General features: G+C 31.3%; 2 protein-coding genes across 8 annotated transcripts in view; one reads left to right on the top strand and one right to left on the bottom strand.

The window, feature by feature from the left end:
• The window catches only part of LOC126776258 (aurora kinase B), a 216423-nt gene that overhangs the window by 22646 nt on the left and 176765 nt on the right, over positions 1–17012 (bottom strand). The window lies entirely within an intron of this gene.
• The window catches only part of LOC126776243 (uncharacterized), a 58251-nt gene that overhangs the window by 14089 nt on the left and 27150 nt on the right, over positions 1–17012 (top strand). Inside the window, exon 1 of one of the 7 annotated variants that reach the window (XM_050498554.1) lies at positions 1361–1673. The exons of the other annotated variants lie outside the window; for them this stretch is intronic. The gene's annotated coding sequence lies outside the window, so the exon portion shown is untranslated. Of the gene's footprint in view, positions 1–1360; positions 1674–17012 lie in introns of those variants that run through there. 7 annotated transcript variants of the gene reach the window in all.

Here is a 17012-nt window from a genome sequence, read left to right as displayed (position 1 = left end):
TTTAATTAATAATTTAATATTTTCAAAAATTAATAAGTATTAGGTACAGAGACAAGGGAAGTATGATTTTTACAATATTTTTTTAGAATTATTTAATTAGAGTTACATAGTACTTTTGCTTTTTTGAGCAGCAAAAAATCTGTCATTAGCATTTATGTATGTGTTATTATATGTATATTCATTTATAATGTTCTTCTTATCATTTAGTATTAACATGTTATATAGTTAACGGCGTTATTAAAATGTTATTAACGTTTACTATCGGTAATGTAAAAGTGGTCATAATATCATATTTAATTATTATTTTAGTATGATTAAGCTGTTAATAGGACTTTACAAACATTGTACAATATTATTATTGTTTAAAAAATAAAACGATTACGTTTAAATTTAATAATAAATCCTTTTTCGGTTTAAATAATTTTATATATCAAGTCATGCTTTGCGAACGAATTACAACGGCGGGAAATCTATAAAGCAATGAAAACAATAGGAAACGAGTTAAGTGTGTCGATATTGAGGACTTTTAACATGCTTTTCACTTGTTTTTGTAAAACAAAGCCGTCGTTGTCGTCGATTGAGCGTGTACAACCTAGCTAATTGGTAAAAGTAAAGCTCCGTTGTCCTCCAATAAGAAAGCCAAACAAAAGAGTACGTCTGAATCACCGATGATAATAACCGATACCCGTTCGGTTATTCAATCTCACACTATTTGGCGTAGGGTTTGTTTTGTTAAGAGTTAACAAATCTTATGGTTTTATTACGCGCTGCCAATGGCGCGAGCAATTAGAAAGTAAAGAATTTCACCAAACAACTATTACAACTATTTAATTAATGGTACATTTTCTGATGTTTGTATGTCTCGTGGATTATCTGATAGAATACAACATACCAGTCGTCAACAACAACCCGGTCGTCAGTCAGGTTTCGGGCCATGCGATCTGTTGTGACCGTTAAAATTTCCATTATTCAAATTAACGTTTTACTTCAAGCTATGAATCCCTTTGACATATTGTTCATTGTGTCCGTTAAAGCCTCCGTCAGAAACCTCCATCTTTTTCACTCCGATGGAATTCAAATTACCTTATCGGCACGCGGCCGAGCACAGGTAAAACCGGTATTACGTTGTAAAAATGTAGATACACTAGGCGTTGAGTGTTTTTATAGGTTTAAAAGACAATTTTCATTAGTTGCATTATAGATGTTACTCGTGTACCGGTGATGACGTTCGTTTTTGTCTCTCTCTTTCTTGAATGCGTTTTATATTTCTATCTCGTTGCCTTCCTCCCACCCGATGGTGTACGCGCCCGCCGCTAGACTTGTGTAGGTACGTTACTACTTTACCAGTCGACGGCCGACGGTCGCTTACGTTCATGATACACGCGGTGTAATTAAAATTTTACGCTCTTATCACCGACAACAAAAAAAAAAAATAGTGAAAAGTTTTGAATAATAACATTAAGGAAAACGAAAATACGTTTTAGAAGTTACAAAGTTATAAGTGTTCTTTATTGATAACAGAAGTGAACCTTAATTTAATTACATTAGAGCTTAACCAAAGTTTTTATGTTTTGTGTAAAGTGTATTGTGGATTGATTTAAGTATATTGTGTAGCAGGATATCTAAACAAAGCGGTACTCTGGCAAGAGGATCTCATGCCACCAGCGAAAAAGGTATGAGAAACCGGATATTGTACTAGTCACTTGCCCGACTAGTTTACACATCTATAATTATGAATGTGTAGGTATATTTATACAAAAAAAGTTATTCCTCTTGATAAAGGTACGATAGTCGCTTAAGGTGCTATTCAATGCAACCGACATCCTATAATTTCTCTTCGGTCACGCTAAGTTTAAATATTTGTACGGTCGGAAGGATGGTTTGTATCAAAGGATGACACCCTTGTGTTAATTTAAGGGCCAGGTGCGCCTTTCAACAGGTGGATTTGATTTTTATACTTAATTTTTAATTGGTGTTCCCGATTTAAGTGTTTAGTAGCGAAGCCGAAGGATCAGTCGAATATAATTACACACTAAAAACTATTTTATTATTAATAGCAAAAAGTGTATACAAAATTGTGTGTATAATTTACGTAGATTATTTTTCTATTCTATAGTATTCATTTTGAATATAAAGTAAAAAATTTAATATTATACACTTTAATATATATTATAAACACAATTATATTAAAATTGTCGCACAGTATTACGACACGGTTCAATAATCTAAAAATCTTAATGGTTTTTTAATTATGTCAAATGAGTCACCGTTACGACAGATCAACTACCGAAAACGAGAAGAATAGGATATAAAGTATCAGTCGATGTGTCATCGACACATAAATAAATATTTGTAAATATAGTTTGTGCCATTTCGTTAATTTTCCGATGATATTTCCATCTGAAATATCAGTATACTGTACCAGTTAATATAATAAAGATTTTGTATAAAATCAAAGTCAAGATTTCTCATTTTCTATAATAATTTTAACTTAAAATTTGATGTCTCTCTTTTTGTCATCAGTTATTTAACATTCTAAAGAACAAGACACAGCGTTGTTGAACTAATTACGCAATTAATACGTTTATAAGTAAAGCTGTAACTTTATTATTCTTGTCTAAGGTAACTTGAAACAGAGTAGGTATAAAATTTCATTATAAATTAAATACGATCAATTTTAAGACAAAATGCGAAAATATACTTTTTATTCTGACATTTGTATTAATATTAAAGCAATAATTCAATAAGCTTGTGATCCGCCTTAGTTGAAGACATGCAGGTAGTCGAACCTTTCCGCAAAGCGGGATTTTTTTTTGCCTCAACGTTTGTACGAAGCTGAATCATCAATGGTTCCTTCGAGCTTTGAAGCACTTGTTGCTTTTACTCATTTTGGTTATTGTTCATAATTGATACTAGTTTTCGCATTAAAAGCAAATTAGTATTAACAGTAAGCCTAATAGTTAATATGGTTACCTAATTACGTTAATAATTCAAGGTTTTATACTATTTCTTGTAATTAAGTTTATTTGTATACATAATGTGTAAGTCCAGTGCATACTCGATATTTTAGAAGGTATAATATAACATGAACAAAGAGGTAATACGTAATCCAATAAACATTCTTAACCCTTAATCTTTTGCAAGGCATTAGTTTCTAATGTTATTACAATATTAATACAATTTTTGCTCATGACGATCGCAAGAATTTACTATGTCGTCCTGACTGGGTTGCATCAGCTGCTGTGCAAGTCTCAGGGTGAGTGCCCTGACGCGCACACAACGGGAACGATCAAAGAAAAATATAAGGACTTTGGATAATTCCAAATATTCACTGTTTAATTTAATTACTCTTTAGCCGGTTTAAAGGTCCTAAGGTTAAAGGTTTAAGGTTTAAATTATACAGCATCAAATATAGTACTTTTTTCTAAAAAACGGACCGAAACATGAATAAAAAACCTATTCGTGGTTTTTCTTTCAATAAAACTGCTTTATGTCAACTAAGACGTAAGAATCTTGATATAAAATACGAGTACCTCATATTTCAATATAAACTTTCTTTAAAATTGTTACGTTACGTAAACTTTCGTATTGAGAATTCTATTCGAGCGGGAGATATTGAATATTATCCGTAAAATATTATTCATTTTACGAAGTATGAATCATAAATCTATTGTTAAAATGTTATTTAGTTTTAACTCATTCCGACTACAATTTTCACATAGGGTTTATTGTATAAAATAATTTGTATTAATATAAAATTAAACTATATAAAAATGTATATATCCAAATGAGAGTAAAAGAAACAAAACTAATATTAAATAATAAGCATAATTTAACTAGTTTCTTTATATTTTGAACTTGGGTAAGTAGTGCTTTGTGCAGGCCCGTCTGGGTGGAAATATTGGTAATATTATGTTACCGCATACTTGTTGTTGCTATGTCCTATTTTGAAGGATGGATTGACCAGTGGAATTACAGGCACAATGGACATGACGTAGGTAATAGAATTCTTAGTTTAAGGGGTTTTGATGGTGTATGGAATGGTTTTTACTTAAAGTGTCTTCCTAAAATTACAATAAGGAATCCTTAAGTATTACAATTACCGTACATGCTTATTTTATTTCATTTAAACAAAACGAAACGATATATAAATAACAAAAATAATACAACCTATTAATAAATAGTTGTGCTCTTTTTCAATTCCCAACATGCGTGGTAGGGCCGTTAAGAATGCAGACAGGTCTCATTCAACATAAAGATCGGTGATGCAAACCAGATCCATCGTTTGACATTTAATCGCTATTAAGGCAAGCGTGAAAGGAGACAGGAATGTGGCTGATGCCCCTCTTTTTACAATCCTGAATGTGATACAATAACCATTCCGTATTACTCATTCAAAATCAAGCTTTTTTTCGTGTAGACAGCTTATTGTACATTATAATAATATGTTTTTACATCGTGTATTTTTAAGAGAAAATTTACTGTGAAATCTTAGTTTCATTTCAAAATTCGTGTTAAGGTTTAGGTTAATGTTTTCTTTGTTCTTATTTAAAGCTATAAAAAGTGATTTTTTTAATATTATCTGTATAAAAAGTGTCATAATGCTATTAAAAGTGTTATAATTTAAACCAAAAAGGCACATGTGATGTTTATATCTTTGCAGGATTTAATACAAACTGAAAACTACAAAAACTATATAACTGGTCATTAATCTTCGCACTGGATACCAAGTAAAGCACAATAAGGCCAGCAACTGCATAGGCAGTTGCTGGCCGGTCGATACGTCCGCTGCGGTATTCGCTTGCGTAACTCTTTTCACCTGTGCACACAGGGCTTTAGAAGTTGTCTCGGAACTACAGTTATACTAAGAGCAAACAGCTTAATAGAAATGACACTAAACATAATATTTAGAAACTTTGCATTTGATTGCTTTTGCATTACATTTGTATGCTCTCAAATTTGAATACCAAATTTATTTTTGGTATTAAAAGTTTAAATTCAAGTTCAAAGTATTCATTTTAAGTAAAGCAGATATTGTAAAGAGAAATGTTTTTATTTAATATTTTAATATATTAAACAAGAAAAAGTATTTTTTGAATAATAAGAAACTCCAACAGAATTACATATATACTTTTGTAATACGAGTAAGTAATAACAGAAACTGATTAAATATACCCTCACTTACCGGAGAGCGCAACCAGAATAGTATTTATAACATTAATTAAAACTAACAAAACTATTTTTTGATCATATTAAAAATGATTCATTAAATTTTTTTACCCTTTTAAGATAATTATAATTATTAATTTAAAAAAATAATTATGTGAAAATAACATTCAAGGAATGCGTTGTTCTATGTCTTGTAAGTAGTTATGTTATCTCCCTCACTCATACTAACTTGACGAACACAACACATGTGAAATGGAAGGCGTTAATGAAATTGTAAAGAAACTTGTAGTAAGCTATTGTCAACCAGACGGTAACTAGTTTCTAACACTATGCGTTTAAAAAATCTTTCTTACGAGCGTGTAAATTTGAATCATTGTCACATGGCTTAAAATTACAAAAGAATCGAACGCACGCTGTAAAATAATATCTCATTATTCGCGCCTGAAGGAGTTTGAGAGTGTGTCCTGTTAAATAATTATCGACATATGATCTATACACGGCGATTTTTTTATACGTAGATATAATCAAAAAATGATACATGATGAAAATGGTTAAAAATGTCTGGTATCAGTATTCATCAAAAACAAGCACGACTGAATTTCATGTAAAAAGGAAAACACCTCCAACTTCCAGACTCCGAGCTGCTACTGAGAATTTTCTCACAGAAAAACCCAATAAGTTTTTATTGGCCCGACCTGGGAATTGAACCCAGGACCTCCGGGTTCACGGCTTTACATAGCACTAAACCAACGAGGCAGTCATAAAACATATTTCTTCGTTAATAGGCAAAAATTAATACCACTTTACAAACAGTTTAAAAAATTCATGTTACTTCATTTTATATGTAATTATGATGCAAAAAAAGTAAACCAAGAGCCGCACCAATAAGAGTAGGAAGTTTTAACGAGAAAATTATTATCTCATACTCCTCTAAAGTATGCAATTTACACAAAGGTTGATAGCACTGAAAGTACTGCTTACTAATAAAACTTGCTCTCGGGAATACTACACTAGTCTAGAGTTAACAACTTCATTAAACAGAATCCTATATTGTACGCCCTACATTTTCAAAAGCTTCGCTTTGAACCCCTCGAGTTTGCTGCATTGGACTTTTAGACAAAATTTATATACATTAGATTAGAATTTCTCCTTTTTAAATGAATAAACAATATATATTTTGTTTTGAATGTTTTTAATGTTTTATTTATTTAGTTAATATTTACATATTATGTTTTATGCATTTTGTAATCGACTAGCTGGTTCAATGGCTTTAAACGTTACTGCTCCGCCTCCGTAGATTTTGGCGTGATGTGTTTATCTTATAGCCTTTCTTAATAAATGAGCTATCGAATTCAAAACTTTTTTATTCTAAAAAAGAGTCAGCATTATAATATTACTACAGATAATCCGTTACATAAAAACAGACGAGTATTGAATTTTTGAAAAGAGGTCAAGTTTTTAAATTCCACTTGCATTTGTGCGGGAAATTGAGCGAAATCCGTTTATCGACTGTGTCTACGCTGGCGAGGGGATATACGTGCTGTGCCAGCTTTGTTAAAAAAAAAACTTTACTTTATAAATTGTTATATTGACAGGCCAAGTTTTTGTTTTAACAAATATTCTAGCTTATATAACTTTTTATATAGTATTAATTTAAATTGAAAACGGGCAAGTTTATACATTAATCTTATTTCAACAAACTATTTGACCGATCCTTCTTGGAATCTGTTTCAATTGGTTTTGTGGAATTGTTCAAGGATCAAGTTACGTTAAAAAAACGAAATGCTAATGCTCAATGCTTACGATACAAATACTTGTTTTGATAATCTAAATGTTTTTACTTAACGAATTTAAATAGAATATAATATTGTTTGAGATTAAATCAGGCTACCTTATTTATTTATCATCGATTTAAATATGTACTATAATTCTGAAAATGTTTTAATTATTAATTCAAACGCTATAATGAGCTGAGGCCCAGTGGCTAGAATACGTGAATTTTAACTAAACATTACGGCTTCAAATCTTCACAGGCGTCACTGAATTTCGTGTACTTCAGTCGATTTTATAATTCATCTCGTGTTCAGTATTGAAGTAAAATATCGTGAGTGCATGTGTGTAACGTATAAAGATCCAGGTCTTTGCCTAGCTGTGTGATACTCGCAGGCAGTTATGCAGGCACTTATGTTTTTAAAAATGATTATAATTTTGATTATCAATATATTTTAGAGAAAACTTAAGACGATATTGAAAATATATCTGAATATAAATTTGAACTTTGAAAATAAATAATGTCAACAGGTATGTTGTCACTCGTAACTGTTACCTAATAAGATAGGTAAAGTCGGTCAAACATCCATTGCTGCGTAATCGAGCAATTAACTGGCACATTACCAGAATTACGCGCCAAAACGATATTATTTATCTTGCGATAGCCCACATAAGGCGTGATTCGCAATCAATACCATTAACTAGGTCGCTATACAAATATATTATATACGCGAAACGCATTTTATTTATACTCGAAATTTATTATATACGGTCATTAATCTAAAAATAGTGATGATAAGGAACGTTTATAGGTGTAGAAAAAACCAATAAGTATAAAAAAATATTGCTATATCTTTCAGACATTTGCGGTTGATAAAGGATAGCAAATCGAAGCAACGTTATTGTTACTGTTGATATTACTTGGTCGTATATTTACAATTAGGTATTGTACTTTACACCGAAGCATAAAATCTAATTATTTCTATACGTTTTTTTATTTAGTAGAAAACAGCTTTCATTGTCGTACTCATGGGTCTTCTTTCTTCTTAATTGCACTCAATCATTAATTTATTACTTATCGTATGTTTTCTACTGTTTCTAAGATTTATATAACATAACTTTTAAAGTATTCAAATTATAAAAAATACAGATAGGATTCTTTGCCGTCTGAAAGTTAAATTTAATTTTTAAATACGAAATTTCACACAAAGCAACGTAATTCTAAATTAAATTAAAGTCAGTTGAATTTAACAACGAAATTAATAAATTAATTCCAATATTTTTTGTTAATTTACATTCAAGTGCAGACAAACAAATAGGCCAACCTGATGAAAAATACCTTTGCCCATAAACACGGGCCCTACGAGCTGTATAAAAAAACCACTCCTTTTTAATCTTAATATTGAGATGGTAATATTGCTTGGAAATTAAAAATACGCAGACACATCAAAATAATAAAAAATATACAGTTGCCAATATGTCTTTATTACTTGAGAAAAAAATAATCCTTCTTACATCGTCAATTTACCTTCAATAACAGAATATAATGCGTTATATCTCTTGTATTTGTTGGTATACCGAGTCACTCATTTTACAAACCAGTACACCTCTTTAAAAAGTATTGATTTATGGTGATAGTATAATTGTTGAGTAGGTGGTACCCAGACGACAGTACGAAGCCCTACCACTGGAAGAAATAGTCTATTGTAGTTTCACTTTCTTACGGGTCGCGTTGTCGTTTGCGTCGTAGATTTTATCACAATCAGTGATATAGACATACCACAGTTCTACATAAGCGATTCAGAGGTGCGAAGCGGTCGTGAGATACGAAAGCCATTGTCAAACTCGAGTTCAAGTTAAGCGTGGGGCTACTTAATTCACTTTCTGTTATGAAACAAGGTTAACTACTTATTATAATTTAATTCGCTTCCCTTGCGAATGAGAGCTTTTAATTTAGCCGATGTGTACTAAATTAAATATTTTATGATTTTTTCCTGTATAAACAAAGATATGCTTTACTAATATGAAGCTTTTCTTTTTATTTTAACATTTTTGTTTTGTTTATTGTTATATTGTTTGTGCATCCTTATAATAAATATAAAATAGTATATGAATATAAAATAAAAGTATCAACTTGAAGAGGCCGAACTGCTGCGCAAAGAGAAAATTTTAGAGTATGTTCCATCACGCTGAAACTGCGGATTGATGCATAAACATGTGCAAAAATTTCATCAAACTATGTAGGTCTCCTCACGATGTTTTACTTCATCACCGAGCACGATATCAATTAAAAATGTTAAAGCACAGAAAATTTCAATGGTACTGGTCCCGATTTCAACCCAATCTTCATTTAAGATTCGCATCTTATGTCCACTGGGTTATCTATTTCTGCTCATATGTAAAAATATGAACTAATGTTGACTTATTATAAACCTACATTATCCAAAATAACATAAAAATGGAGTTGGATTTTTATATGTGTTTGATCGTTAATTGAAAGAGTAAAATTTATTCATCTGTTAATTGCGTTCTTTCTCAAGATGTCAGATTGTTTCGTGAGAATTTCGATCTTTATGAGTCGGAAACATTAATGTCGCACACATCAGTTTTATTTTATAATTTAATGTTTAGGATGTTCTACATAATATAGGTTCTCATAACTTTATGTAACGAAGTACTCCAACTAGTTATATGTATGTTAAATATTGACTTATGACATTTAAAATATAACCAATTACAATATTTTGCAACGTATTCGTAGAATTAGAATTATTGTTTAAAGAAAGAACTTTGACACTGACAACGCTCTCTACATACATTAATACAAGAAGACATTGTTAGTTTAAAAATGACAATATCCTTTAAACAAAAAAGCTTGTTTATTTCGAGCAATGTTTAAGCCCTATATTTGCTTGTAACCATGAAATGATAGGTATGTCTTCTTTAGCGCATTTGTGTCTATTGGTGAACGTACGCCTCTCCAAGGTTTTTTGCTTGCCTTATCTGCTTATGTACACAATATTTACTTTACTTTATATAAATAGTCTAAATTTAAGAAACGTACTTCAGCGAACAATATATAATTCGCTACCAAGTTACTACGATGAAGTCAGTGAGTGAAATAAAGCGATTATACCATTTGCACCTTCAATGAGTCTCAAGATAATTACATTCACACGTGCTGAATACGGAATACCACGGATAATTACAAAGTATATAACTTAATATGGAATATTAACAAGTACAGTTTCAGTAATCATTTAGCACATTAACATTACCCTACTAATTTATCCTATTTTTATAAATGTGCATAATTTATTTCATAGCTATTACTAGTTCAAGCCAACAATCTACCTTAAATAAATTCGTCTGTCTCTCTTTTTTTGTGCGTCCGTGTCGGCGTGCGTGCGTGCGTGCGTGAGTGAGCGTCATAGAACTTCGTGGTGTTATGATTAATATAGCCGATAATTATTATCATAATATAGTAAGGCTGTAGTTTTCTTAAAGTGGTATGCCGGGTTATGAAGTTGTCGATGTTATCATTTCCACTTCTTAAAAAGTTGTTGATGATGTAGTGCCGAACCTCGGAAACCAAGTAGTCTTGGTTCTTGCGCTTGATTTTTCACCTACGTGATAGATTGCTATAGAGAAGCTAGCTTTTAATACTAACTTGCGCTGGTAATATCTCTTATGAGAGTAGTTGGTTAGTCCTTGAGATTGACTGCCGTGGCTGAAATTTGTTCGTTCTTAGCGTCTTATGTATTTGGGTAACAATACCCTTTCAGTATGAACGGATGATTATGAAGGCCTCCTGGCTGATTTCGTTGAAGGAACTTCAGAAAGTGTTCAGGCGCAGGACCAACTATAAAGAGCTGCTTGTCTTACCTACTTAAGGAAAATATCTTTTATGGTTATATTACACAAATAATATTAAAACCTATTTTGAATAGATGTGTCGAGTATATTTTTTAACTCTTTTTTTTTTAGTAAAAGATGTCGTCGTTTGTAAGTCGTTCCTAATAGCGTTACTTTAGTTTTTATATCCCAATACCTTGTATGATATAAATGGAAAAAAGATAATTATATTATATAGTTAATATTGAATTTTTCAATTAAGTAAGGTAATTCCAAAATAAATGAGCAATATAATTAACAAAAAACTTTTAAAATAATTTATCCTACAATTGAAATTGGATCGCCTGTAATCAATTATACCGTAATTGGTACAAACATATGTATGGTTTCCGATGAACACGAGATTTCGTAACCACGAAATTCGAATGTATTTTTAATTTCTCCCCTTTTTATAATACATATTTTTTTATTCAGTCACAAATACTTTAAATGTATGCATGAAATTTATTGATTAAAATTTACTTCGCGCGATACAAAAACTAATGTAAGCGTATAGCTTATTTATCAAACTAAATTCAAAGTCATTCGAGTTAAGAGTTATATCACTCTGTCACAATATAAAAGTGCTATAATTTTTATCTATATATTTTAAATATACAATAAGAATACTTGTCACCAACGTGTTCAATCTTTTCAATATAAGATGTCGCAAGTAATCAAGTTTCTATTACACCTGGGCGATGACCATGTAATGAGTAAATATTACAAGGTTGATTATTACTTTTAAGAGTTTGCTAGCTGCAACGGGGGATTTTACTTGCGCTTCTTGGTGGGCTTTGTGTAAACCCACCTGGGTAGGAACCATCCACTCGTCATATATTTACTGTCAGCAACAGCAATACATAGTATCACTGTGCTTCGGTTTGGAGAGTGAGAAAGCCAGTGTACAGTAACAGCCTGTTAATGTCCCACTGCTGGGCTAAGGCCTCCTCTCCCTTTTGAGGAGAAGGTTTGGAGCTTATTCCACCACGCTGCTCCAATGCGGGTTGGTAGAATACACATGTGGCAGAATTTCAATGAAATTAGACACATGCGGGTTGATGTTTTCCTTCACCGTCAAGCTTTCCTTCACCGTCAAGCTAGTGTAACTACAAGTATAAGAGACCATAATACCTAGTTCTTCAGTTTGGTTTTACATTGACGATGTAGGGGATGGTTAACATTTCTTACAGTGCAAATGTCTATGGTGGAGACTACTTATCTTCATCATCGTCATAAATCTACCACCGCTTCGGAAATAAACACCTCAGACCTGAGTAGAACCGGCGAAAGAAACTCAGCGGGTTAGAAAATAGCCTGGAGGCGATTGTTCATTCCTAAAGTTGCAAACCTTCATCATCTAAAAAGCCATTGGTTGTGTAATATCCTTTAGCACACAAGCGTTCCTTAACGATTCTTTAAAATTTCACAACTGAATATTTTTGAACCTAGTTATTTCAAATAAAAAAAAAATTACTGCTGTGCCAACTTTTTATCTATCTCAATAAATGGGCTATCTAACGCAAAATAAACAAACAAACAGCTCAGGCTTATATATCAGAACAGATTAATTCAAGTGATTGATATCGTTGCAATAATAATTTAAGATTGAAGATATTGAATACATCGTGATAATAAATGTTTGTGCCATTCAATAATACTTATTATATATATATATATATACTAAGTTATTCCAATATATATATTGTGTAATAATTTGTTTAAAGTTTATAATACACAAATAAATTATTCCAATGCCAAACGACCTGTGCAGTGCGCCCATATTTAGAAAACTATTTAGATCACTTGAGTTTTAATAACCTTAAACGAAAAGTCCAAATAGCATTCACGAAGCTTAAAATTTCTATGTTGATGTTGTTTTGATAAGGATTTATTATTGTTTATAAATAAAAGAACTATATTATTTTGATATAATAGTTCGTTCTTGGTAACTTATTCGTAGAAAACTTTTTGGTTTGATATTTGTTGTCAAGTGTTACGCGACGAAATCGTCTTAAGTTTTTTTTATACAGTTAGACCATTTTAGTATTAGTTTTATAAATTTCTTAAATAATATTTTATACGATATGATAAAAAAAATCCAAACCAATTTTATAGTAACAAGTTAGCACTTTTAGATCGTGTTATTATTATTATTACTTTATAAATTAAATTATTGCTAGCTACCCATTTCATTTCAGCAAAGCTTTCAGTCGTCGTGATTTTTCCATCATCTTCAAACACTTCAGTCATATTTTCGTCAATTGCTCATAACCTTAATAAATTATACACCAAAACATTGCTTATAAATAACTCTGTCCATTGGTGAAAACCGTAATAAAATCTTTGAGTTAATCGCGTTAAGACAGAAAGTCAGACAGACGCGGCGGAAGGACGTTTTATAATGAGTAGTGATAGTTAGTTTATTTATACAGGCAGGCTCTTTCAAGGAATTACTAATAGGAATGTATCCCGCAGTCTCTACGTCGCTTTTTTATATAATCGACATTATTGTGGATATACAATTGATGACGTGACATTTGTAACGCTACAAAATTATCATGTAGATAATATCCACAATTTTTAATATAATATACAGTTCTTTGCAGAAGAATTCAGTTGGTGAAGCCTTTTTCAAAAATAATATGATTAATAAACACTTCGTTCTTTTATTTATGAACTAATCAATTATTTATTTTATATCAATAACGCGGGACATTTATTTATATGGGCACGGTCGGAATGTAGAGGCGAACTCCCACACTGCATCTTAAAAATGTTATCTACTAAGATGATGGCGTATTTATTTTTGGTCCATCTGAAATATTAAGATTGGCAAACAATAAATACTAAAAATACAATTTATTGCCTTAACTTTACGATTCCAGAAACATAAACGGATTTAAGTTTATGGTAAAAAAAAAATACGAAATTTAAAAGATATTTATGAATTTATATTATGCGAGTTTAAATATGTGTGAAGTTATGTTTGCGCCTTCATTTTTGAAGGACCTATATAAAACAATGCGCTTCGTTACTTTATTGCAAATTAAATGAATGATTAAAAGGTTATAGCCTCATTTTTTAAATAATTTAACATTACACACGCTTAGGTATAGAAAAATACAAACTAAAACATATTTACTCATCTTATTACAAAACATATTTATTATAGTAATATAAGACGTATTTATCTCTAGCTTTAGTTTTCTCTTTAATGAATATTGTTACTTAAATATTGTTTTTCGTAGTAGCGAGTTCCTACCATTTTAAACATTAAAAGGGATCTTATCCTTAAATGTGTTTTATGTAGAAATTTTAAAAGGAAATAATATATTATTACGGATATAGTTTTGTTTATTAGTTTACGGTAATATGCTGGCAGGAGTAAGAAAATATATTTATTCAAATCGTATTGCATTTTAATGAGACTTTTGTTTCAGGTCTTCCGTTCTTTTTATGCTAATTACTGAGAAATATCGTTGTCTAGATAAACTTTGTTCTAGGTAACGTTTTCTTATCACTCTCAATTTATTTATATCTTAATTGGAATGTTTGAAAATCGAATTAAGAACTATTTAGAAAGTAATACTTAGCACAAAATAACCGTTATATTAATTACTTTCTTGTCAATATTTTAGGTTAACTACGAATTGTTTTAAAATCCTAACTAATATTATAAATGCGGGAGCAAGTTTGTTTGTTTGTTACACTTTCGCGTCTTAAATACTCAATTCATCATCAAATTTTGCATACACGTTGTCAGGGTGTACATAGGTCACCGTGTGTTGGGGGGGGGGGCGATATCTCACGCGGTGGAAGCCATGGGCGGAAACTACTGTTTTATAATTCGCTTGTTTAAATTAAAGATAAGCTTAGTTTAAACTACATTGTTCACGAACAAAAGCGTTTATGTGCACTGTTTCTCTTTGCTGAGTCAACTTTGTTTGAAACTGCATACAGTTGTTATCTGAGAGAAACTCTTAGACAGCTAACTAATGCTACAAAGGATGACAGGTGGTTTGATATTATACTACTCATTTCTAGCATAGCGAATATATAAATTAATTGTTACATTACATTATATTTATAGGAATTATATGTTACGAAATACTTAAAACGAAGGTTTTCCCGATCATATCTAGTTTTGATTTGATCGATATATTTTCCTTGTATTGGCATGACTAATAATAGATTGATTTTCTTTTTGTAAGTTTAATTTAATTTGGTTGAATATTGTATTTTATATCATTTGAGCCCGCGTTGTTAGATTGATGATAACTTAAGTCCCAGTCCCAAAATGTAGTCCCAGCGGTTCCCTTAGTGCTGTGCTCCGCTTGTACTTCAGTGGAGGCAAATAGTGATTTCGGCCTACTCTGCCGCGGCCAAATCAGTCGCGCTCCTCGTCAGGGCAGTATCAAACAAAAAGTCCGAACCTCACTCGTCCTTGGTACGAGAGTATGCCGTTTATTTAATCGCCCAGGCTTCGAGGATTGCTGACCTCACGACTGCTCCCTCTTCAGAAGTCGAGCTTGAATTCGCGGATTAGAATCTGCCTCTCCCTTTTAATTTTTCTCTGGTAATTTTACCAGTAAAACGTGCAGAAGAGGGAGAAGGCTAATATCTTAACGCGAAGAGGTAATGGCATCTATGCAAAATCTAATTTGTTATTTTACCCTTTCCCAGTAGTTCTAACCCGTGACGCCGTCACGACCCCGTAATTCTACACTGTTTAATGCAAACCCGACCACAAAAACAGGTGTATTGTATCGCAGGCATTGTGAACTCTTGTCATGGTCTGCTGACTTACGTTTACTACAACGTTTTTTCAACTGTAATTGATTACTTGTCTGCGTATGTAGACGTATGATTATGAGTGAGATAACAACGTTGTTCCTCTTGAATTGCTTCAAATGCTTTTCGCGAATTTACAGAGCAAAATTACAGAACAGATTACGCGTACAAATCCAAACAAGCATCTCTTTGTTTTCATGAACAGTATATGAATATTATTACATAAATATATATGCCTTGTTGATGAAGTTGGCATAGCATTGTTAGGAAACCTGCATGTGTCATACTAAATACTGAAACAGGTACATATATATACTTTATCTAATAACTCTCAATACCACAGCAGCGTGGTTTCATTCCAGTCTTCCTCGCGGCCAAATCATCAACGGTAGTAGTGAGACGTTCATATATACTTTATTATATTTAATGCGTATATTAATTTTTAATGATTTATTAAACGAGGCTGCTATCGATATTACTTAATTTAATGAGTTTTTGTGTGACACATATTATATTATTAACATTGATAAAACAGATACGATGTATACGTATATAAACGTAACTAGACCTAAATTTATTATCATTGTCCTACATATTGTTTACAATTTTTTACTTACGACGAGTGTATTATCTTAACCCAAAATATCCACGACTTTGTTATTTATTTTTTGTGTATTTTATAAACGATTTATAAACGACTTTTGATCTTAAAATGGGGACGACTTATCTGTCGAGATTCGTTTACGACTCTTTGACAAACCACAATACCGCGGTTAAATTATTTGCGGCTTTACTTATAAACATTGGATAGCGTTGTTTATTTAAATACTGATTTCATTCATTATGTCATCATTGATTTGATATTAGAAAGATAAAGACATTATATTTATCTATTCACCCACCGAACAACAATTTTAAGTAAAGCCGTTAATGTACATATACAAAACGCACAAGATTTTTTCCATGATAATAACGTTCAAACATTCGCTCATGTTAAGCTTGAGTGCAAAAATAACTGGAATAAAAAACATAATTCTTACTACGAATAATAAATACGTACTCGATAATGTACGAACTATACTTAACCTTGTTATATTTTCCTACATTTACAATACCTTTAATGACATCACTCCAAGTACTTGATATATACATACATATGTACCTAGCCGTATGTACTCGTAGAAGGAACTTGTCTTACATGCATAATAATATATTCTATATAAGGTGTGTTTTTTCTTCATTAAAATTTTAAGTGTTTTTGTTTTATTTCTTTCCGTTAAATTCAACTTTGAATTCTTGATACATTTTATACATATCCCATATCATGTATATTGTATAATATTATTCTTAGTTATTTACATTTTCAACAATGTTATTTTTAAAAG

This window comes from Nymphalis io, chromosome 20, assembly GCF_905147045.1.
Source record: "Nymphalis io chromosome 20, ilAglIoxx1.1, whole genome shotgun sequence".
Lineage (NCBI taxonomy): Eukaryota > Metazoa > Arthropoda > Insecta > Lepidoptera > Nymphalidae > Nymphalis > Nymphalis io.
This window is presented reverse-complemented; position numbering and strand designations above follow the sequence as displayed.